Raw genomic sequence first — 16776 nt, 5'->3', positions numbered from 1 at the left:
AACAGCAGACCATAGAACCAACAGTTGCAGAGAAATGTAAATAAATATAATATTTTTTTATTTTTTTAAAAAGGACTTTTGTTCCTATGACAGTGTTTGTTTCAGTACTCTGTAGATCATGGCATAGGAAATTTTACACCTTTAAAAAGATTTTGTTAGGTATATTTCCTAACAGAATATTTAAATTTAACAATATGTTAATGCTTTAAAAAAACATTCATGGGGCAAAACATTATAGAAAACTTGTAAAAGGATGTAAGCCACATGTGTAAAATTACACAAATGAAAAAGTGAGTCCTTCAAAACTGTGAATCTTTCTTTTGTTGTTGTGTAACCCAGAATGTTCATGATTGATATTGTACATCTGATGTACACTAAGAGTGAAAAGTTTGGACACACCTTCATTTTAATGTTGCTTCTTAATTTCCTTGTCTATTTTGTAGATTCATTGTTGATTAGAACTTGAGGCATCAAAACTATGAATGGACACATATGGAGCACTAACCCTAACACAAATGATGTAGTAAACCAAAAAGTATGAAAGAACCAAAAATATTTTTTATATCTTAGATTCTTCAAATTAGCCACCCTTTGCTTTGATCACTGCTTTGCACACTCTAGGCCTTCTGTCAGTGAGCTTCATGGGGTAGTCACCTAAGCTGATTGTCACTGCATGAAAAGCATGAACACACAGAAAAACACTGAATGGGAAGGTGTGTCCCAAATTTTGACTAGTAGTGTATGTTCTTCATTTTCTTCTTTTCTAAAATTGCTGTCATAGTGACATAGAATGCCCACTACAAGAAGTATATTAATGTTGTGATGATGACTGCCTGCCAGCAACAGTTCGAAAGATCAAATACTCTTTAAGACGCTGCTTTTAACAGCCCAAAAATTGACACTCTATTTTAGAGATAATAAAACTAGTTTTGGAGGAGAAAAATAACATTTTTCCAGAAACGGTTATGTAATAGTAAAGGCCACAGGTGCAAGCCTTGAGCCTGAGTATTTTAAAATATAGTCATGTAGCTTCAACTAAACATAATTTTAAAAAATTGTTGTAATAGGTGTTTCTGCTGGAAAAAAGATTTGATAGGGGGCAAGAGCATTTCTATTGCTATGTATTTAAATTTCTTTTCTTATATTAATATGAATTTATTTAAATTTCTTTGTAGAACATTGTAAGTGTAACTTTACCCCCAAATAAAAGCAAATTTAAGTGCTCTTCTTTTTTTTTTTTTTTTTACAAAATACAATGTTAAACCATGTGCCCATTTTATCAGCGTCTTAAAAGTATTTACCCTGAAACACGTCTTTTGTCAGACAACTACATAAGAAATTATGCATTTTAAATTTTGATTTACATTTAGTCCTGCTGACTTATCTCTTTTTCTTATTACTTTTTGTAGATATAATGGATGCCTGGGCTGGAAAGAGTCCTCACATTCTACTCTCCAGAATTGGTGCTTACAAATTATTCTACTGGGATATCCAACAAATTGGTCCGGACATGGAGTTGGAAAGTGAGGTACAGTGATCTTTACTGACAACAATGCAACTATCAGTGTTTTATTCCTTGACAACAGTTAACAAATGTTTACATTTTGTATTCGCAGTCTATTAATGCATATCTTGCGATCATGGTGAGACAATGCAATCGTCATAATTCAGCAAAAGCAGCATTCATTGATTCATTTTCAATGACTGCCATTTGGAAGAGAAAAGCTCCAAGACTCAAGGTAGGTATCTCTAGAAAGAATCTTGTGTGTATTGTTTAAGTATCTCAGATCATATCCACATCCAGATTTAGATTGGATAACAGCTTATGCAGAAAGAATGAATTGAGACTGGGGTTAGTAGATGTGGATAGTTTATTAGACTTGACAGTTCTCTTTTGTTCTCTGCTTGTCTGGTTTCCTCCTCTTTTTGTACAAACTCCAATCAATGCTTGATTTGAGAATTGCAAACATTTGGGCTAATATCTCTTTTGAAATCATCAACACTGCTTCATCTCTTTAATAGGTACCTTTTTATTATCAAGTGATTCTTACGTCACTGTTAAAGAGGCTTAAGAAAGCATTAAACATTATTCTGCAGATGGTAAAAGGATCGCATTGAAAATGATTGAAAATGAACTCCATGTCCAAAAGAAATCCTTAGAAAGACCTTTATTAGTCTTGGAGGAAGTAATGTGCAAAACCACTTATAAAAAATATAAGATAGTCCAGCTTCTTGCACAGGTTAAAGAAATGAGGGGTGAATCATGGCTGTCGCAGAGTACTTTATAAGTGGATGATATATAATATATCATAAATTGCTTTAATAAAAAAGGACTCTAAACAACATGTTATTGCATTTCTTTCTGAAGTGAATATTTTTATTGTTTTGTTTCAATTTAAGATAAACCCATGGAGCATGAAGTCATTCTGGGAATTGTAAATGAACATCATCACTGGACATTAGTGGTAAAAAAAATAATTGCATTTACAATATTCATCAAATCAGTTTTATAAGACAAATGCATGGCATGCAGATAATCTTAAGTCTTGAATTATTACATGTAATTCTCCACATAATTTTACTGTAGGTCATTTACCCACAAGAAAAGAAGTCACTGTATCTTGATCCACTTGGAGAAACTAAACAAGGTATCCAAAATTGTTTGGAATCAACAAGGTAAGGATAAATGTTGAAATTTATTTTGACCCTTTATTAAACTCTTTGTTGCTGTTGTTATTTTTGTGTTTATTATGACAATTATAAGTATGATGTCAATCAAAAAAAAAAATTGGTACTCACAATTAAAAAAATAGCAGCAACAGGTTTTAATTTTTGTGTTGGCCTTCTGATATTGTGGTATTATGGATTAATTTTGCCTTTAAAGAGAAGTCTCCCCATGTTTCAATGTTTATTTGAGGACCTGATGTCTGTATGAGATGATGTTTTTACATTAGAAAATATAGCACGGGGAGAATAATGTTTAGTAGTTGCATAAAGTGTTGCGGAGGTTTAGCACTAAAACATCAGACAAATGTCTAAAATAATTTCACATAGGTTATACATGTGTGAATTCCATCTTTGCTCCTCCTCCACATCTCTTCAAAGTGTACTGTGTAAGTGATTGATTTCTATATCATGGGCAGAAACGGGGAAAAAAGCACAAGTAATTGTCCACGGAAATGCGTTGTAGACTTTTAAAAAGTAATGATTTTAACAAAACAGTGTGGTCAGTTCTTAACTTGATGTTCAACAGACACTTAAGCTCTCCATACTGTTCACCTTCTTGTGTCACCAAAATTTTAAAACATGTTATTTGTTTTTATTGTACTTGTCTTTCAGGGCATTCATGCGAAAAAAAAAAGGATGCAACGTCTCAAGATGGACTTGTGACACAGTCAAACACCCAAAACAAGTGGACGCTACCTCATGTGGAGTCTTTGCATTGAAAGTACGAGTCTTAACCGTAATACATACATATATACGAGAATATTGGAAATGTTGTGTTGTAATAAATGTTAATGACAGGAAAAGGAATATAAGATAATTACACAATAAAAGAAAGAAATTGATTCACAGAAAACAAATTACTATAAAATAACATTTACGATATTAGCCTATTTAGTCATCTTAGAATCTCTTTTTCAGTTTGCTGAAAAGATCTTGCGAAAAGAGTCAGTAGACTAGTAGGTAGTGTACTCTATGTGCTATTTTTTCACTTTTTAAAACAGATGACTTGACAAACATCTGTCATTTCTGCGGGGAAGAAGAGCATGAAACTGACAACAAATGGGTAATGACATCAAGAAAGACTGCTAAATGTTATGATCAATTCCCATAAATGAATTTTTAACATTGGGATTTGTAATTATTTATTTTTTTACAGATTCAGTGTGAGATGTGTTTGCGGTGGTTCCACCAGCTCTGCGTGAAAAGCCCACCACCAGAAGATGTGTTTATTTGTTTCGCTTATACATAGTTGACACTAAAGGTCCACAGCTAGTGTTCTTATGGCACACATTGTCGAGAACACATATCTACATATATAGATGTAGATGTTAAATTAAGAAGTCTAAAAAAACCAAATGGTCTCCACATTTTGGCAGCCAATGCCATACAGCCTGATAAATTTTGTATCCCTCCATAACTTTTGCTGTGAATAAGACATCTTCTCCAAAGTTACTGTACTTATTGGTTATACTGTGACTTATTTGGCCAATACACCCTTTGTGATGGCAAAGGCAATATGGATTACAGATGGGGGGGGCACACATTTTGGCAGCCGATGCCACACAGCCTGATAAAATCTGTATCCCTCCACAACTTTTGCTGTGAATAAGACATCTTCTCCAAAGTTACTGTACTTATTGGTTATACTGAGATTGATTTTGCAAATAAACTCATTCGTGATAGCTTCGCTACAAAGTGTAAACCGAGTGTAAATTCACTGGAGAGCGACGTGTTTCCATGATCGCATCTGGTTTTACAGTATTATAGTATCAAAGTCTTTTTCTAGACAAAGTATTCCCAGCAGGTTATTTCAGTGTACAGTATAAGGTAAACTGCATGTCTTCCACACGGCACATTACAATGTCACGAAACTAATATTAAATTCATCGAGTCTGCTGTTTTCCAGCTTTTACTCTTTATCGCGTCGACTGCAGATCAGTGACAAGTAGCGTACAGAACGGAGCTGGGCAAGTGGCTCCTCCTACTTTGCGCGCTCCCGTGAATGGGGAAACAATTTTTGACGGGGGTAACTACTTTGGCACAACACCGGCGCCGGAGGAGCCGCTCCAGCCGGGAGAGACAGCGGCGGAGGCGGCGCCCGAGGAGCCGCTTCAGCCGGGAGAGGCAGCGGCGGAGGCGGCGCCCGAGGAGCCGCTCCAGCCGGGAGAGGCACCGGCGGAGGCGGCGCCCGAGGAGCCGCTCCAGCCGGGAGAGTCATGCCCCGCCGAATTAAATATTGTACTGGGTCCTGTGGTTGGAGTTGTTGTTGTGGTGATGTTGAATGGGCAGCGGGAGAGCTGCAGCTCTACCTGTATTGTGAACAGCAACCGTCCAGTATTAATAAAGAATGGTTAAAATGCCACTGGGTCTGCCGTGGTCGTTTACACACCTTTTGCTGCAATTACAGCTGCCAGTCTTTTAGGGTATGTCTCTACTAGCTTTGCACATCTAGAGACTGAAATCTTTGCCCATTCTTCTTTGCAAAACAGCTCCAGCTCAGACAGATTAGATGGACAGCGTTTGTGAACAGCAGTTTTCAGATCTTGCCACAGATTCTCGATCGGATTTAGATCTGGACTTTGACTGGGCCATTCTAACACATGGATATGTTTTGTTTTAAACCATTCCATTGTTGCCCATTCCATTGCTTTATGTTTAGGTTCGTTGTCTTGCAGGAAGGTGAACCTCCGCCCCAGTCTCAAGTCTTTTGCAGACTCCAAGAACTTTTCTTCCAAGATTGTCCTGTATTTCGCTCCATCCATCTTCCCATCAACTCTGACCAGCACACCTTCTTCCACATGTTTGCTGTGTCCCCCACATGGCTGGTGGCAAACTGCAAACGGGACTTCTTCTGATTTTCTGTTAACAATGGCTTTCTTCTTGCCACTCTTCCGTAAAGGCCAACTTTGTGCAGTGCACGACTAATAGTTGTCCTATGGACAGATTCCCCCACCTGTGTGTGAATGTGTGTGTGAATGGGTGGATGACTGGATGTGTAAAGTGCTTTGGGGTCCTTAGGGACTAGTAAAGCGCTATACAAATACAGGCCATTTACCACCTGAGCTGTAGAGCTCTGCAGCTCATCCAGAGTCACCATGGACCTCTTGGCTGCATTTCTGATCAGCGCTCTCCTTGTTCAGCCTGTGAGTTTAGGTGGACGGCCTTGTCTTGGTAGGTTTACGGTTGTCCCATACTCCTTCCATTTCTGAATGATCGCTTGAACAGTGCTCCGTGGGATGTTCAAGGCTTGGGAAATCTTTTTGTAGCCTAAGCCTGCTTTAAATTTCTGAATAACTTTATCCCTGACCTATCTGGTGTGTTCTTTGGACTTCATGGTGTTGTTGCTCCCAATTTTCTCTCAGACAACCTCTGAGGCCGTCACAGAACAGCTGTATTTGTACTGACATTAGATTACACACAGGTGCACTCTATTTAGTCATTAGCACTCATCAGGCAATGTCTATGGGCAACTGACTGCACTCAGACCAAAGGGGGCTGAATAATTACACACACCCCACTTTGCAGTTATTTATTTGTAAAAAAAATGTTTGGAATCATGTATGATTTTTGTTCCACTTCTCACGTGTACACCACTTTGTGTTGGTCTTTCACGTGGAATTCCAATAAAATTGGTTCATGTTTGTGGCTGTAATGTGACAAAATGCGGAAAGTTCAAGGGGTTACAGTTACAACAGATTATGTAACAGTTAGGCTCTACAATATTGCCACAGTTAATCTGTTAAGTGCTTAAATATAGAACAACTCAATTTTCTGAGTTGACAGGTGTAAGTGATGAGTATGACTAATATAAAAGATATTTATAGGGCTTAAATGCAACCCTTTGTGAAATAGCTACTAACAGTTTATGTTTAGTTCAGATCACTGTACCGTATGACCACTGTTGGTTTTTCCCTTCCACTATGAGCAATCATAAAGACTAATTTTTTTCAAAAAACAAAAAGCAAAAAACAAAACCCAAGCAAGCAAGCAAACAAACAAACAAAAACAGAATGCAAAACTATGTATTCTTAAATACAGCAATCTAAAGAGTACAGAAAAGGAGTTGATTGTGAAAAGATAAAGATTTTATACAGCAAGCATTCACTGTCAGAGATAAAAGGAGAAAGGGTCATGTTAGCATTAGATGATGAGGTGTGGCGTTACTCTAAGAAAACACCTTTAACTTTTGACTCACTCTATTTACAGGTGTCAAAGGAACTTGTCGTTTTGGTTTCAGTCATTTTTTAATTGAGACATAAACTTGATTTGGGCTTAAAGGTTTTAGATTAGTTACTGAGTAATGAAAGCAATGCTTATTTTCTGTGTAAGGAGACAAATACATGATTCTGCATAACCTGTTAAAAAAAACATTTTCCTTGAAAGCTGAGTTCAAAAATTTGCAAAAATAAAAGCACCCCCCTGAAAAAAAATTGTGCTTGTGCACTGACACTACTCTCCAATTTGCTTTTAATGTAATTTTTAAAACCTTTTTGGCATGCAGAGGTGCACAGGAAACTACATCGTTTAATTTATTGCTTTCATGTTCAGTCCTAAATGAAGTGCTTCGCTGCAGTAATATGCAGTAATAGCATACAGACTCTTGAATGCAGATTTTGAACATCTCTGAGGTTAAGAATCAACTAGACCAGAACAGATAACCCTAAGTGTGCGATCCCTTCTCTGCGTCATTTATTTTTGAGAAACGATCACAGAACTAATTAGATAAATTAAAGTTCTAGTCGACGTGTTAGGGATCTAAAACCAAGTCTGATATGAATATTGCTCACGATTAAATGTTTGTTTAAGGCTGCATATATTACTCTACTTGTTGCAAATAATACACATAATACATTTGATACTGGGCACCAATGACAAAATATACACTGAAAAAACTAAAATGAAGACTGCGGGTATTTCACAGACATTGTTGTTGTTTCTCTTCGTTCTTTCATTTTCAGAAATATTGCGGGAAAAAACAGTAAATAAGTAATCAGTAAAATTCGGCTGTGGTAATGGCTACTTAAAACCAGAACCTTTAAATGACTTACTCAAGGGCCCAGCTTGAAGCTAGCGACATGCAACCTGACTACAACAGGAAGCATGTTGATGACTGCTTCAGTTTAAAAGCACCAGACCCGCCACCTCCCTATTTGTGCGCTTAAACACGTACACGCAATCGGAAGTGGTTTCTGTACTTACTGCTAGCTTCCCGTTAGCACCGCTGCCAATAACCAGTGGAAGGAGGAGGGACTCTGTGGACCGTTGCGTTGGCGGATGCTTTACAGTCAGACGGGGAGACTGAGGACTTGGAGACAAAACACTTTTCTGGATTTTAAAGGACTTGTTGGTTAATTACCTCAGACGACAGCACAAGCATAGAAAAAGATCGATAAATATGGTGAATCCTGTGTTCTGGGCTATGCTGGTCTGCATGACCGTCCTGCTGATTGAGCAAGGTAAGTGATAGATTTTTTTCATTTTTGACGCACTTGTTATCGCTATCTTGGAGTCCGTTTGTACCGGATAGTTTGCTAATGTATTAAGTGCCCTATTCATGGCGGTGTCTGCTCCTCCGTTTGACTCCTTAATGCTTGCAATCTCGGCTCAGCAGCTTAAATTAAGCGATTACTGAAGCGCCGTTGAGCTTTCTTGGTGGTAGTGACTAGACTCTGTAAGTGTTCCAGGGGTTACTCTGAACGTGTCTTTACAGCTGCATCCCCTTTTCTTGCGTAAAAGTTCGTCATGCCAAGGTAATTCTGAGCAGTAGTTGGGCTCTGTCTGTATGTATATATATCCACCTAACAAAAAACGAAAAAAAAATCATGATCTTTTCTGAAGGCTGGTTGTTACCAACATATGGTGAAAATGTCATGTGAATAGCATCTTTATTTAGCGCTCGTGGCTCCTGGGGATGTGGATCATTTTGACGCATGTCAGATCATGGCAAATGTGAGGTTCTGGCTGCAAAGTATTAATGGCCAGTGATTAGGTATTAGTTTTTAATCCACATTGACTGTGTTGTCCGGTCATGCAAGTTAAGCCATGTATTCTCTGCGCAGGCAAAGGGGCTTTGTTGTTGGAAGGTAGAGCAGTGAAGCAGCTCAGGCTTTCCCATCGTGTTTCCACCTGACATGAATGATTCAGACCAGTAACTGAATTGTACATAGACAGAGGTCTGTTTAAAAGTACAAATAAAAGGTACCTCAGTAAAATAAAGTCTGCTTTTATCAGTGCTCATTCCCAATAAACATGTTACGTTTTTCCTTTTGTTAGTGTTTGAGCTCCATTATCAGTTTAAATTGAGGATGGGACTGGGACACACATACAGTGGGGAAAAGTAAATATCCAACCACTTTGCTAAGTAAATAAAGATGCTATTCACATGAAATTTTCACCATATGTTGGTAACAACCATCCAATCCACACATGGAAATGGAAAAGGGCCTGGTTCTTTTCTGCTCTGATTACTCAAAGCACCTTATACAATTTGCCTAATTCGCCCATTCTTGCAAGCACTTTTTTCTATGCTTTTTCTATCTAACGTCCACACACATTTATACTCCGATGGATTTAAAAGCAACTTGGAGAAATCATCTTGCTCAATGATATTTGGTATGCAGATTGCAGGAGCCAGGGATCGAACCACCAACCTTACAATTAGTAGATGACCAAGAAATCAAACGATTGCTGTCCATAAATTAGGTAATGTGTAATAATGAGAACTGACACAGGGAAAAAGTACTGAACACGATTACTGAAATGTGTTTAATGCTTTGTACGAAAGCCTTTTTTTTTGGTGATGGTAGCTTCAAGTTGCCTCTTGTATGGAAAAACTAGTGGCATGCATTGGTCAGTTGTGAATTTGACCCATTTTCCATGCAGTCTTCTAAACCTGAAGGTTCTGTGGGCCCCCTCGGTGAGCACTGATGTTTTGTTCTTTACATGGATTTTCAATTGGATTCAGGTCAAATGACTGGCTGGGCCATTTGATCAGCTTTATAATATTTCTTTGAAACACATTGAGAGTTTCCTTGGGTCTCTGTTTGGGGTCATTCTTGTGCTGAAACATCTTCATCATCCTGGTAGATGGCAGCAGATTTTTATCAAGAATGTCTCAGTGCATTTTTCCATTCATCCCCCTTCAATTGTACGAAGCATGCCAGTGCTGTTTGCTGAAAAACAGACCCACACTCTGATTTTTCCACTCCCAAACTTCACTTATGTTTCTTTTCTTCTGCTTCATACTAAGGCACATTGAAAAATTAAAGAAACAAGTTTAAAGTAAAGAAACAAAATTACGCAGAATAGTCCTCTTTAAACTATTTATGTTATTGCTTGTGCTTGTGAATGTTAAGTGGACATTAAATAGTTAAAACTGTGTCGCTGAAGTGTAATTGTAGGTGTACAGTGCATTTCATCACGACTGTTCGTTTATGAGTGAAATAATGTTGGCCTGTATGCAAAGGAATACAAAAAGAACCATGCAAGCAAAGAGGAAAGAAGGTAGCTCCGCTCCTGTAGTCTTTCCTACTCTAACTGATAGAGATGAAGATGTAAGAAGCGCCTTGGCTGAAGCTGCAGCCTCTGTGGTGCAAAGCAGTGTACATATGGATGGCAGTCGACATGAGTGCCTGAAGAGGTTCTCTATGCACCTGTAGGGGATGAGCCGCAGACCAAAATTGCTATGAGGCTGTGTCAGCTCTCTGTAGAGAGGGTGGGAAGCTTTGTCCACACTTTCCTTCAGTTTAGTCCCCTGTTGACATGTTTTGTGCTATAGTTCTTTAATCTTCTCTTTCCATTTTCTCTAGCAGTAATTTCCTGGAGACAGCTGACATCATGCACAGTACATCAGTCTCTTGTTGTCCTTTAGTTTTCTCATGTGTAGCAGGAAAATGTGGGAATATGTCAAGGTCAGCTTCACAGCACTCTCACATAAATGCAGTCTTACATAATTTTGTGTTGTTTAATATGGTTGCTACAAGCAGTTGGATGGACTCGACATGGTGAAATGGACTCGTGCTTGACAGTCAAATCACATAAAATAAATTTGAGTCACGTGAAGTAAAGCACTCATATGAAGAATATAAATGAATGGATGAATTTAACCATGCAGGTCTGTGCATTCTGTAAAGTGAGGCAGTAGTTCATCTGCTGCTGAACCTTCTGTTTCTGTCAGTGGACTGAATTTATTATACTTTTAGAATATTTCCATAAAATCAGGGAGGATATGAAGCCCAACAAACATTAGAAACATTAGAAAGTTTGGTGGAAAGTAGTCAAATTCAAAGTTGCAAAAAAGAAAAGGCAAGCAATGAAAGTAAGAAAAAAACCCAAAACACAATATGTCATCTGAGTATCACACTGCTCCCAAAGAGGCAGCATGTTTTTTTTCTTACACAGAAAATAAGACCATTGCTTTCTGGAGTAATAATCCAGCTTAAGATAAACACTAATGTTGCAGCCTTATTGTCTAATCGGACTGCCTCCTTCCCTCCATCTCTGTATGTGGCTGGGAAAACACAGTGCTGTCTGTGTTGCCAGGATTCAACAGAAACTCTTGTGGAGTTTTTTTTTCTTGCAGGGGGGTTGAGACACTTGTAGGCCTGTGTATTGTTTCTTTTTCCTTTCTCCATCAGGCCGTGTCAGCCAAAGGCGAGAATTGTGTCCTGTCAGATCAACAGTTGTTCTAGGATGACCAGCTGAGAAAGCGGAGATGGATAGGGGTGGTGGCACAGGGGTCACGGTCTGCCTGTTTTTGGTTTTTTTTGGTGGGTTTTTTGTTTCTTTTTTTTTGGAAGGAGGGGGGGGGGGTGCTTTTGTTAAAAAACGTTAATAATTGTTGACAGGTAGAGTGAGGGTTCTTTTTTTTCCTCTTGCAGGGCTACAGCGAATCGGAATCTCAAGGCAAAAAAAGACAGCTTTGCGGTGCACAGTGGACTTGTCCACATACAGCCTTGTAGCAGCATATATATGGACAGAACCGATGACTGACAAAGTCAGGTAGATGTCACCACAGGTTTACAGTGCTGTAATATCAAAATAAATGAATGGAATAGAATTGGCCATGAGATGTTGTTGAAGCCAGGGGGTTGATCTCCCTTGGAAAACTAGACGATTAACGTTGAAATCCGGAACATGAGATATTTTGATAATCCTTTAAACCACCTTTAAACCACGCTGCCTGAACCTGCATCTACTTTTACTAGTCCAAGACCTCAACTGGTATTAACCTGTGTTATATGATATGAGTATTTAATAAATGTAGTTTGAATGAATGGCAAGTGAATGTCTTTAACTTCAACTTCAAAAATGCAGTTTGATCATAACCTTGAACTGTGCTATTCAGTAAATAGTCCATTAATTCACAGGGTCTCATTTGTGCTAATGCATGACCATTCAGATACAGTGGGGCAAAAAAGTATTTAGTCAGCCACCGATTGTGCAAGTTCCCCCACCTAAAATGATGACAGAGGTCAGTAATTTGCACCAGAGGTACACTTCAACTGTGAGAGACAGAATGTGAAAAAAAAATCCATGAATTCACATGGTAGGATTTGTAAAGAATTTATTCGTAAATTAGGGTGGAAAATAAATATTTGGTCACCTCAAACAAGGAAAATCTCTGGCTCTCACAGACCTGTAACGTCTTCTGTAAGAAGCTTTTCTGTCCCCCACTCGTTACCTGTATGAATGGCACCCGTTTGAACTCATCATCTGTATAAAAGACACCTGTCCACAGCCTCAAACAGTCAGACTCCAAACTCCGCCATGGCCAAGACCAAAGAGCTTTCGAAGGACACCAGGAAAAGACCTGCACCAGACTGGGAAGAGTGAATCTACAATAGGCAAGCAGCTTGGTGTGAAAAAATCAACTGTGGGAGCAATCATCAGAAAATGGAAGACATACAAGACCACTGATAATCTCCCTCGATCTGGGGCTCCACGCAAGATCTCATCCCGTGGGGTCAAAATGATCATGAGAACGGTGAGCAAAGATCCCAGAACCACACGGGGGGACCTGGTGAATGACCTGCAGAGAGCTGGGACCAAAGTAACAAAGGTCACCATCAGTAACACACTACAACGGCAGGGAATCAAATCCCGCAGTGCCAGACATGTTCCACTGCTGAAGCCAGTGCATGTCCAGGCCCGTCTGAAGTTTGCCAGAGAGCACATGGATGATACAGCAGAGGATTGGGAGAATGTCATGTGGTCAGATGAAACCAAAGTAGAACTTTTTGGTATAAACTCAACTCGTCGTGTTTGGAGGAAGAAGAATACTGAGTTGCATCCCAAGAACACCATACCTACTGTGAAGCATGGGGGTGGAAACATCATGCTATGGGGCTGTTTTTCTGCCAAGGGGACAGGACGACTGATCCGTGTTAAGGACAGAATGAATGGGGCCATGTATCGTGAGATTTTGAGCCAAAACCTCCTTCCATCAGTGAGAACTTTGAAGATGAAACGAGGCTGGGTCTTCCAACATGACAATGATCCAAAACACACCGCCCGGGCAACAAAGGAGTGGCTCCGTAAGAAGCATTTGAAAGTCCTGGAGTGGCCTAGCCAGTCTCCAGACCTCAACTCCATAGAAAATCTGTGGCGGGAGTTGAAAGTCCGTGTTGCTCGGCGACAGCCCCAGAACATCACTGCTCTCGAGAAGATCTGCATGGAGGAATGGGCCAAAATACCAGCTACTGTGTGTGCAAACCTGGTAAAGACCTATAGTAAACGTTTGACCTCTGTTATTGCCAACAAAGGTTATGTTACAAAGTATTGAGTTGTATTTTTGTTATTGACCAAATACTTATTTTCCACCCTGATTTACGAATAAATTCTTTACAAATCCTACCATGTGGATTCATGGATTTTTTTTTTTCACATTCTGTCTCTCACAGTTGAAGTGTACCTCTGGTGCAAATTACTGACCTCTGTCATCATTTTAGGTGGGGGAACTTGCACAATCGGTGGCTGACTAAATACTTTTTTGCCCCACTGTAAGTTGCCATTACCATGGCAACGAAGATGACTTCTTTGGAAAGTTTCGACATCGGTTATCTGTTTCACAGAATAAAGGAAATACAGATGCTTCTACTTGTATAGCTGTAGAAATTATGCATTTTTACACTCCTGCACACCTTTTAAACCCCACACTTGTTTCTGTCTTTTTTTCCAGTTTAATTATGGCCAAAATGTATGTATGTATACCTCTCATGTAATTGTTTGAACAAGTCCGAACAGAACAGATTTATAGTTTTGTTGATCGACAGTTTGGTGTTAAAAGTTTTCTAAAAAAATAACATTGGCTAAAAGGTTACTGGACACCAACATACATCTGTTTACTTTGTTATTTTAATACAACTGATTAGGGAACACCTTATAATTGCACCATATTTGCAGGGGTGCACATAAGTGGTCCGCAGGTACGCATTCGCTGTCAAAATAGAAGACGCGCATCAGATAAGAAGTTGCATTTGCGTACATATAAAAGGCACTGTTTTTGTCCGCTAGAGTGGGTTTGTCACAGCATATTCTGCATCACATCTCTGAGCGTTCATCGTTTGTTTGAAGCCAGCTCACCTCCTGCAACCACTTTTCCAAGAATATGCGCTTCTTTTGCGGTTCGGACTCCTTCTGACATTTCTTTGGAGGTGGAGGAACACCAAAGTACTTTCTTAAAGGAGCTTGCTTCTTCGACATCTTTAAGAGTTCTAAACAAATGTCTGTCCTCCTCCAGAAAATCTTACGTACGCAAACGCGCATTGCAACTTCTTATCTGGTGCGTGTCTTTTATTTTGACAGCAAATGCGCACCTGTGGACCACTTATGTGCACACCTGCATATTTGGCTAATGACATTTTTTTAATTATAAAAATTTATGTTGGATAGTTTTATATGACAGGATTGTGACGAGTTGGTTAACACCCCCAAAGGCCCTTTAAGGAGTTCTCAGGCATATAGAGACCTTCAGAGTTTTTAAGTCATTCCTTTCAACAGCTCTGTGGACCTCGGGAGCAGTGTGCTCATCATGAGAAGCACTGAGTTTGCATGGTTTTCTGTCTCTGTATCTCTGTGTCAGATTGACGACCTGTCCAGGGTGTACCCCACTTCTCACCCTATGGTAGCTGGGATAGGCGCCAGCTCCCCACCCCAGACAGTGATAAGGATAAGCAGAAGAGAATTGATGGCTATATGATGGAAACATATTGACTACCAAAGAAAAAAAGGAAAATAAGGAATGGACTAATTTCTTCTGAAACTTTGCTTTAGGAGGAATCTACACTGTACTGTACTATGCTGTGTTTCTTACAGATGAACTTTACCTAAGTACGTCACCCAGGCTTATTAATGGCAAGTAATTTAAGTCTTTTGTTTTAGATGTTTCTATTTATTTGGGCACATATTCACTGTACTTGTGGGTAGTTGCTGCTAACCACTGGCTTGCTAGCCAGTGGGCGAGTTCCTATTATCATGCATCTACCTCTCCAGAGTCTCTTGTCCTGTGGTTGGTCAGACATTGATTCCACTGTCTCCAGATGAAGGTCCTGGTCGTAGTTCTCCTGAAGAGGTCCAGTGGGTGCTAGAGGCACTCTAGCTCACAAGTGGACAGCAAGTACATTCTATGTATTTTTCTGAATATTTTCCTAATTTAAGCGCTTTGAGTGCTCAGATAGAGCAGAGAAGCGCTATATAATAACCAGTCCAGTCCATCTAATTTTCTATTTTGTCCTTAGTTGTCTTCTCTGTCCTCTTCTATGTCCTTCTATTAATTTAGGACTTTGAACTAGGGATGTGCCCGAGTAGTTGACGACATGACTATTTTCACTAGTTGGACCAAATGCACAGTCATTTAATCTAATTGTTAACATTTTAATTGACACTAGGGCTGCCACAAACGATTATTTTGATAGTCGACTAGTCACCGATTATTTATGCGATTAGTCGACTAATCAGATCATCATCCACTGGACGTAAAACTACAGCTTATTGCACCAGCAGCATCTGCTCTTATATAACTATCATTAGCTTACAGCTTTAAGCTTTTAAGGTGCTAACTAAAAATAAAGACAAGATGATAGTTTATTCAATTTTAATGAAATTTGCAGATTGTTTCGGTAAAGTTTAATAAACTCCTTGCTATCTAAAATATAACAGGACACCGGAGTATATTCTCCAGCATCTCACACTTCTGATAATCAGCTGTCTGCTTGACGTTTATTCAGCTGTGTAAAAACGATAACTTTAATCTCAGCCAAACCGATTTACTCAGGAACAAATAAAATACAAAAAAAAAAAAAAAAAGCCAAACAACAACATTTTTAATTTATCTAAGTGACTCATATATATTTAACCTGAGTCGCGAAAGACAGCGGTGGGTTTGAAAACAATTTGCCGGGAGTCCGGTGTTCTCACGGCGCTAGTGACCTAGCTATCGAGCTAGTGGGTAACAGACGTCTCCGAAAACGTCGGAGCGCTTTTGAAAATATGTGGTGTCTTGATAAACTGAGCCGATATTTGAGGTTTACACAGCTACATTCTCGCCTGAAAATATGTTAAACGTTTATTTTGTGACCCAGAAAGAATAATAAGAGTAATATTAAAACTAACTAGCTACCGCCATTGTTGGAAACTAAACTGGGCCGCGCTATGAATTCTGGGACACAGCTGCTTCTTCTTCTTCGGGGTTTAACGGCAGCTGGCATCCTTGTACATGCTGTGCTGCCATCTTCTGTTTCAGTCCGTTATTACACTCTTAAATCCTGCTATTATTCCTGCGTCTTTTGCGATCTTACAAAGCTTTAAACGACACGTCGACTATTAAATCAGTCGTCGACGATTTTGATAGTCGACGTAATCGTGACTAGTCGACAAATCGTGGCAGCCCTAATTGACACCCAATACTGGTAAACTATTGTGTCCTAGATGTTATGCAGCCATCTGCCACCAGATGGAACATAGTTGCTGAGACCTCCAAAAGTTGATTCTGTTCATCTGGACGTAGCGTTTTGTTGGGGAAATGGCTGATCAATGGCCATGAGTACCATT

At 39.3% G+C, this 16776-nt stretch overlaps 1 pseudogene; it reads left to right on the top strand.

The window, feature by feature from the left end:
- Nucleotides 1–1414: 1414 nt before the first annotated feature.
- On the top strand, nucleotides 1415–3980 carry LOC146565285 (sentrin-specific protease 2-like; annotated as a pseudogene).
- The last annotated feature ends 12796 nt before the right edge of the window (nucleotides 3981–16776 follow it).

This window comes from Mchenga conophoros, linkage group LG10, assembly GCF_057382185.1.
Source record: "Mchenga conophoros isolate Kocher_MC1m ecotype Shallow Benthic linkage group LG10, M_conophoros_male_GT1.1, whole genome shotgun sequence".
NCBI lineage: Eukaryota > Metazoa > Chordata > Actinopteri > Cichliformes > Cichlidae > Mchenga > Mchenga conophoros.
The sequence above is the reverse complement of the archived record's forward strand: the minus strand, read 5'-3'. Positions and strand labels throughout refer to the sequence as shown.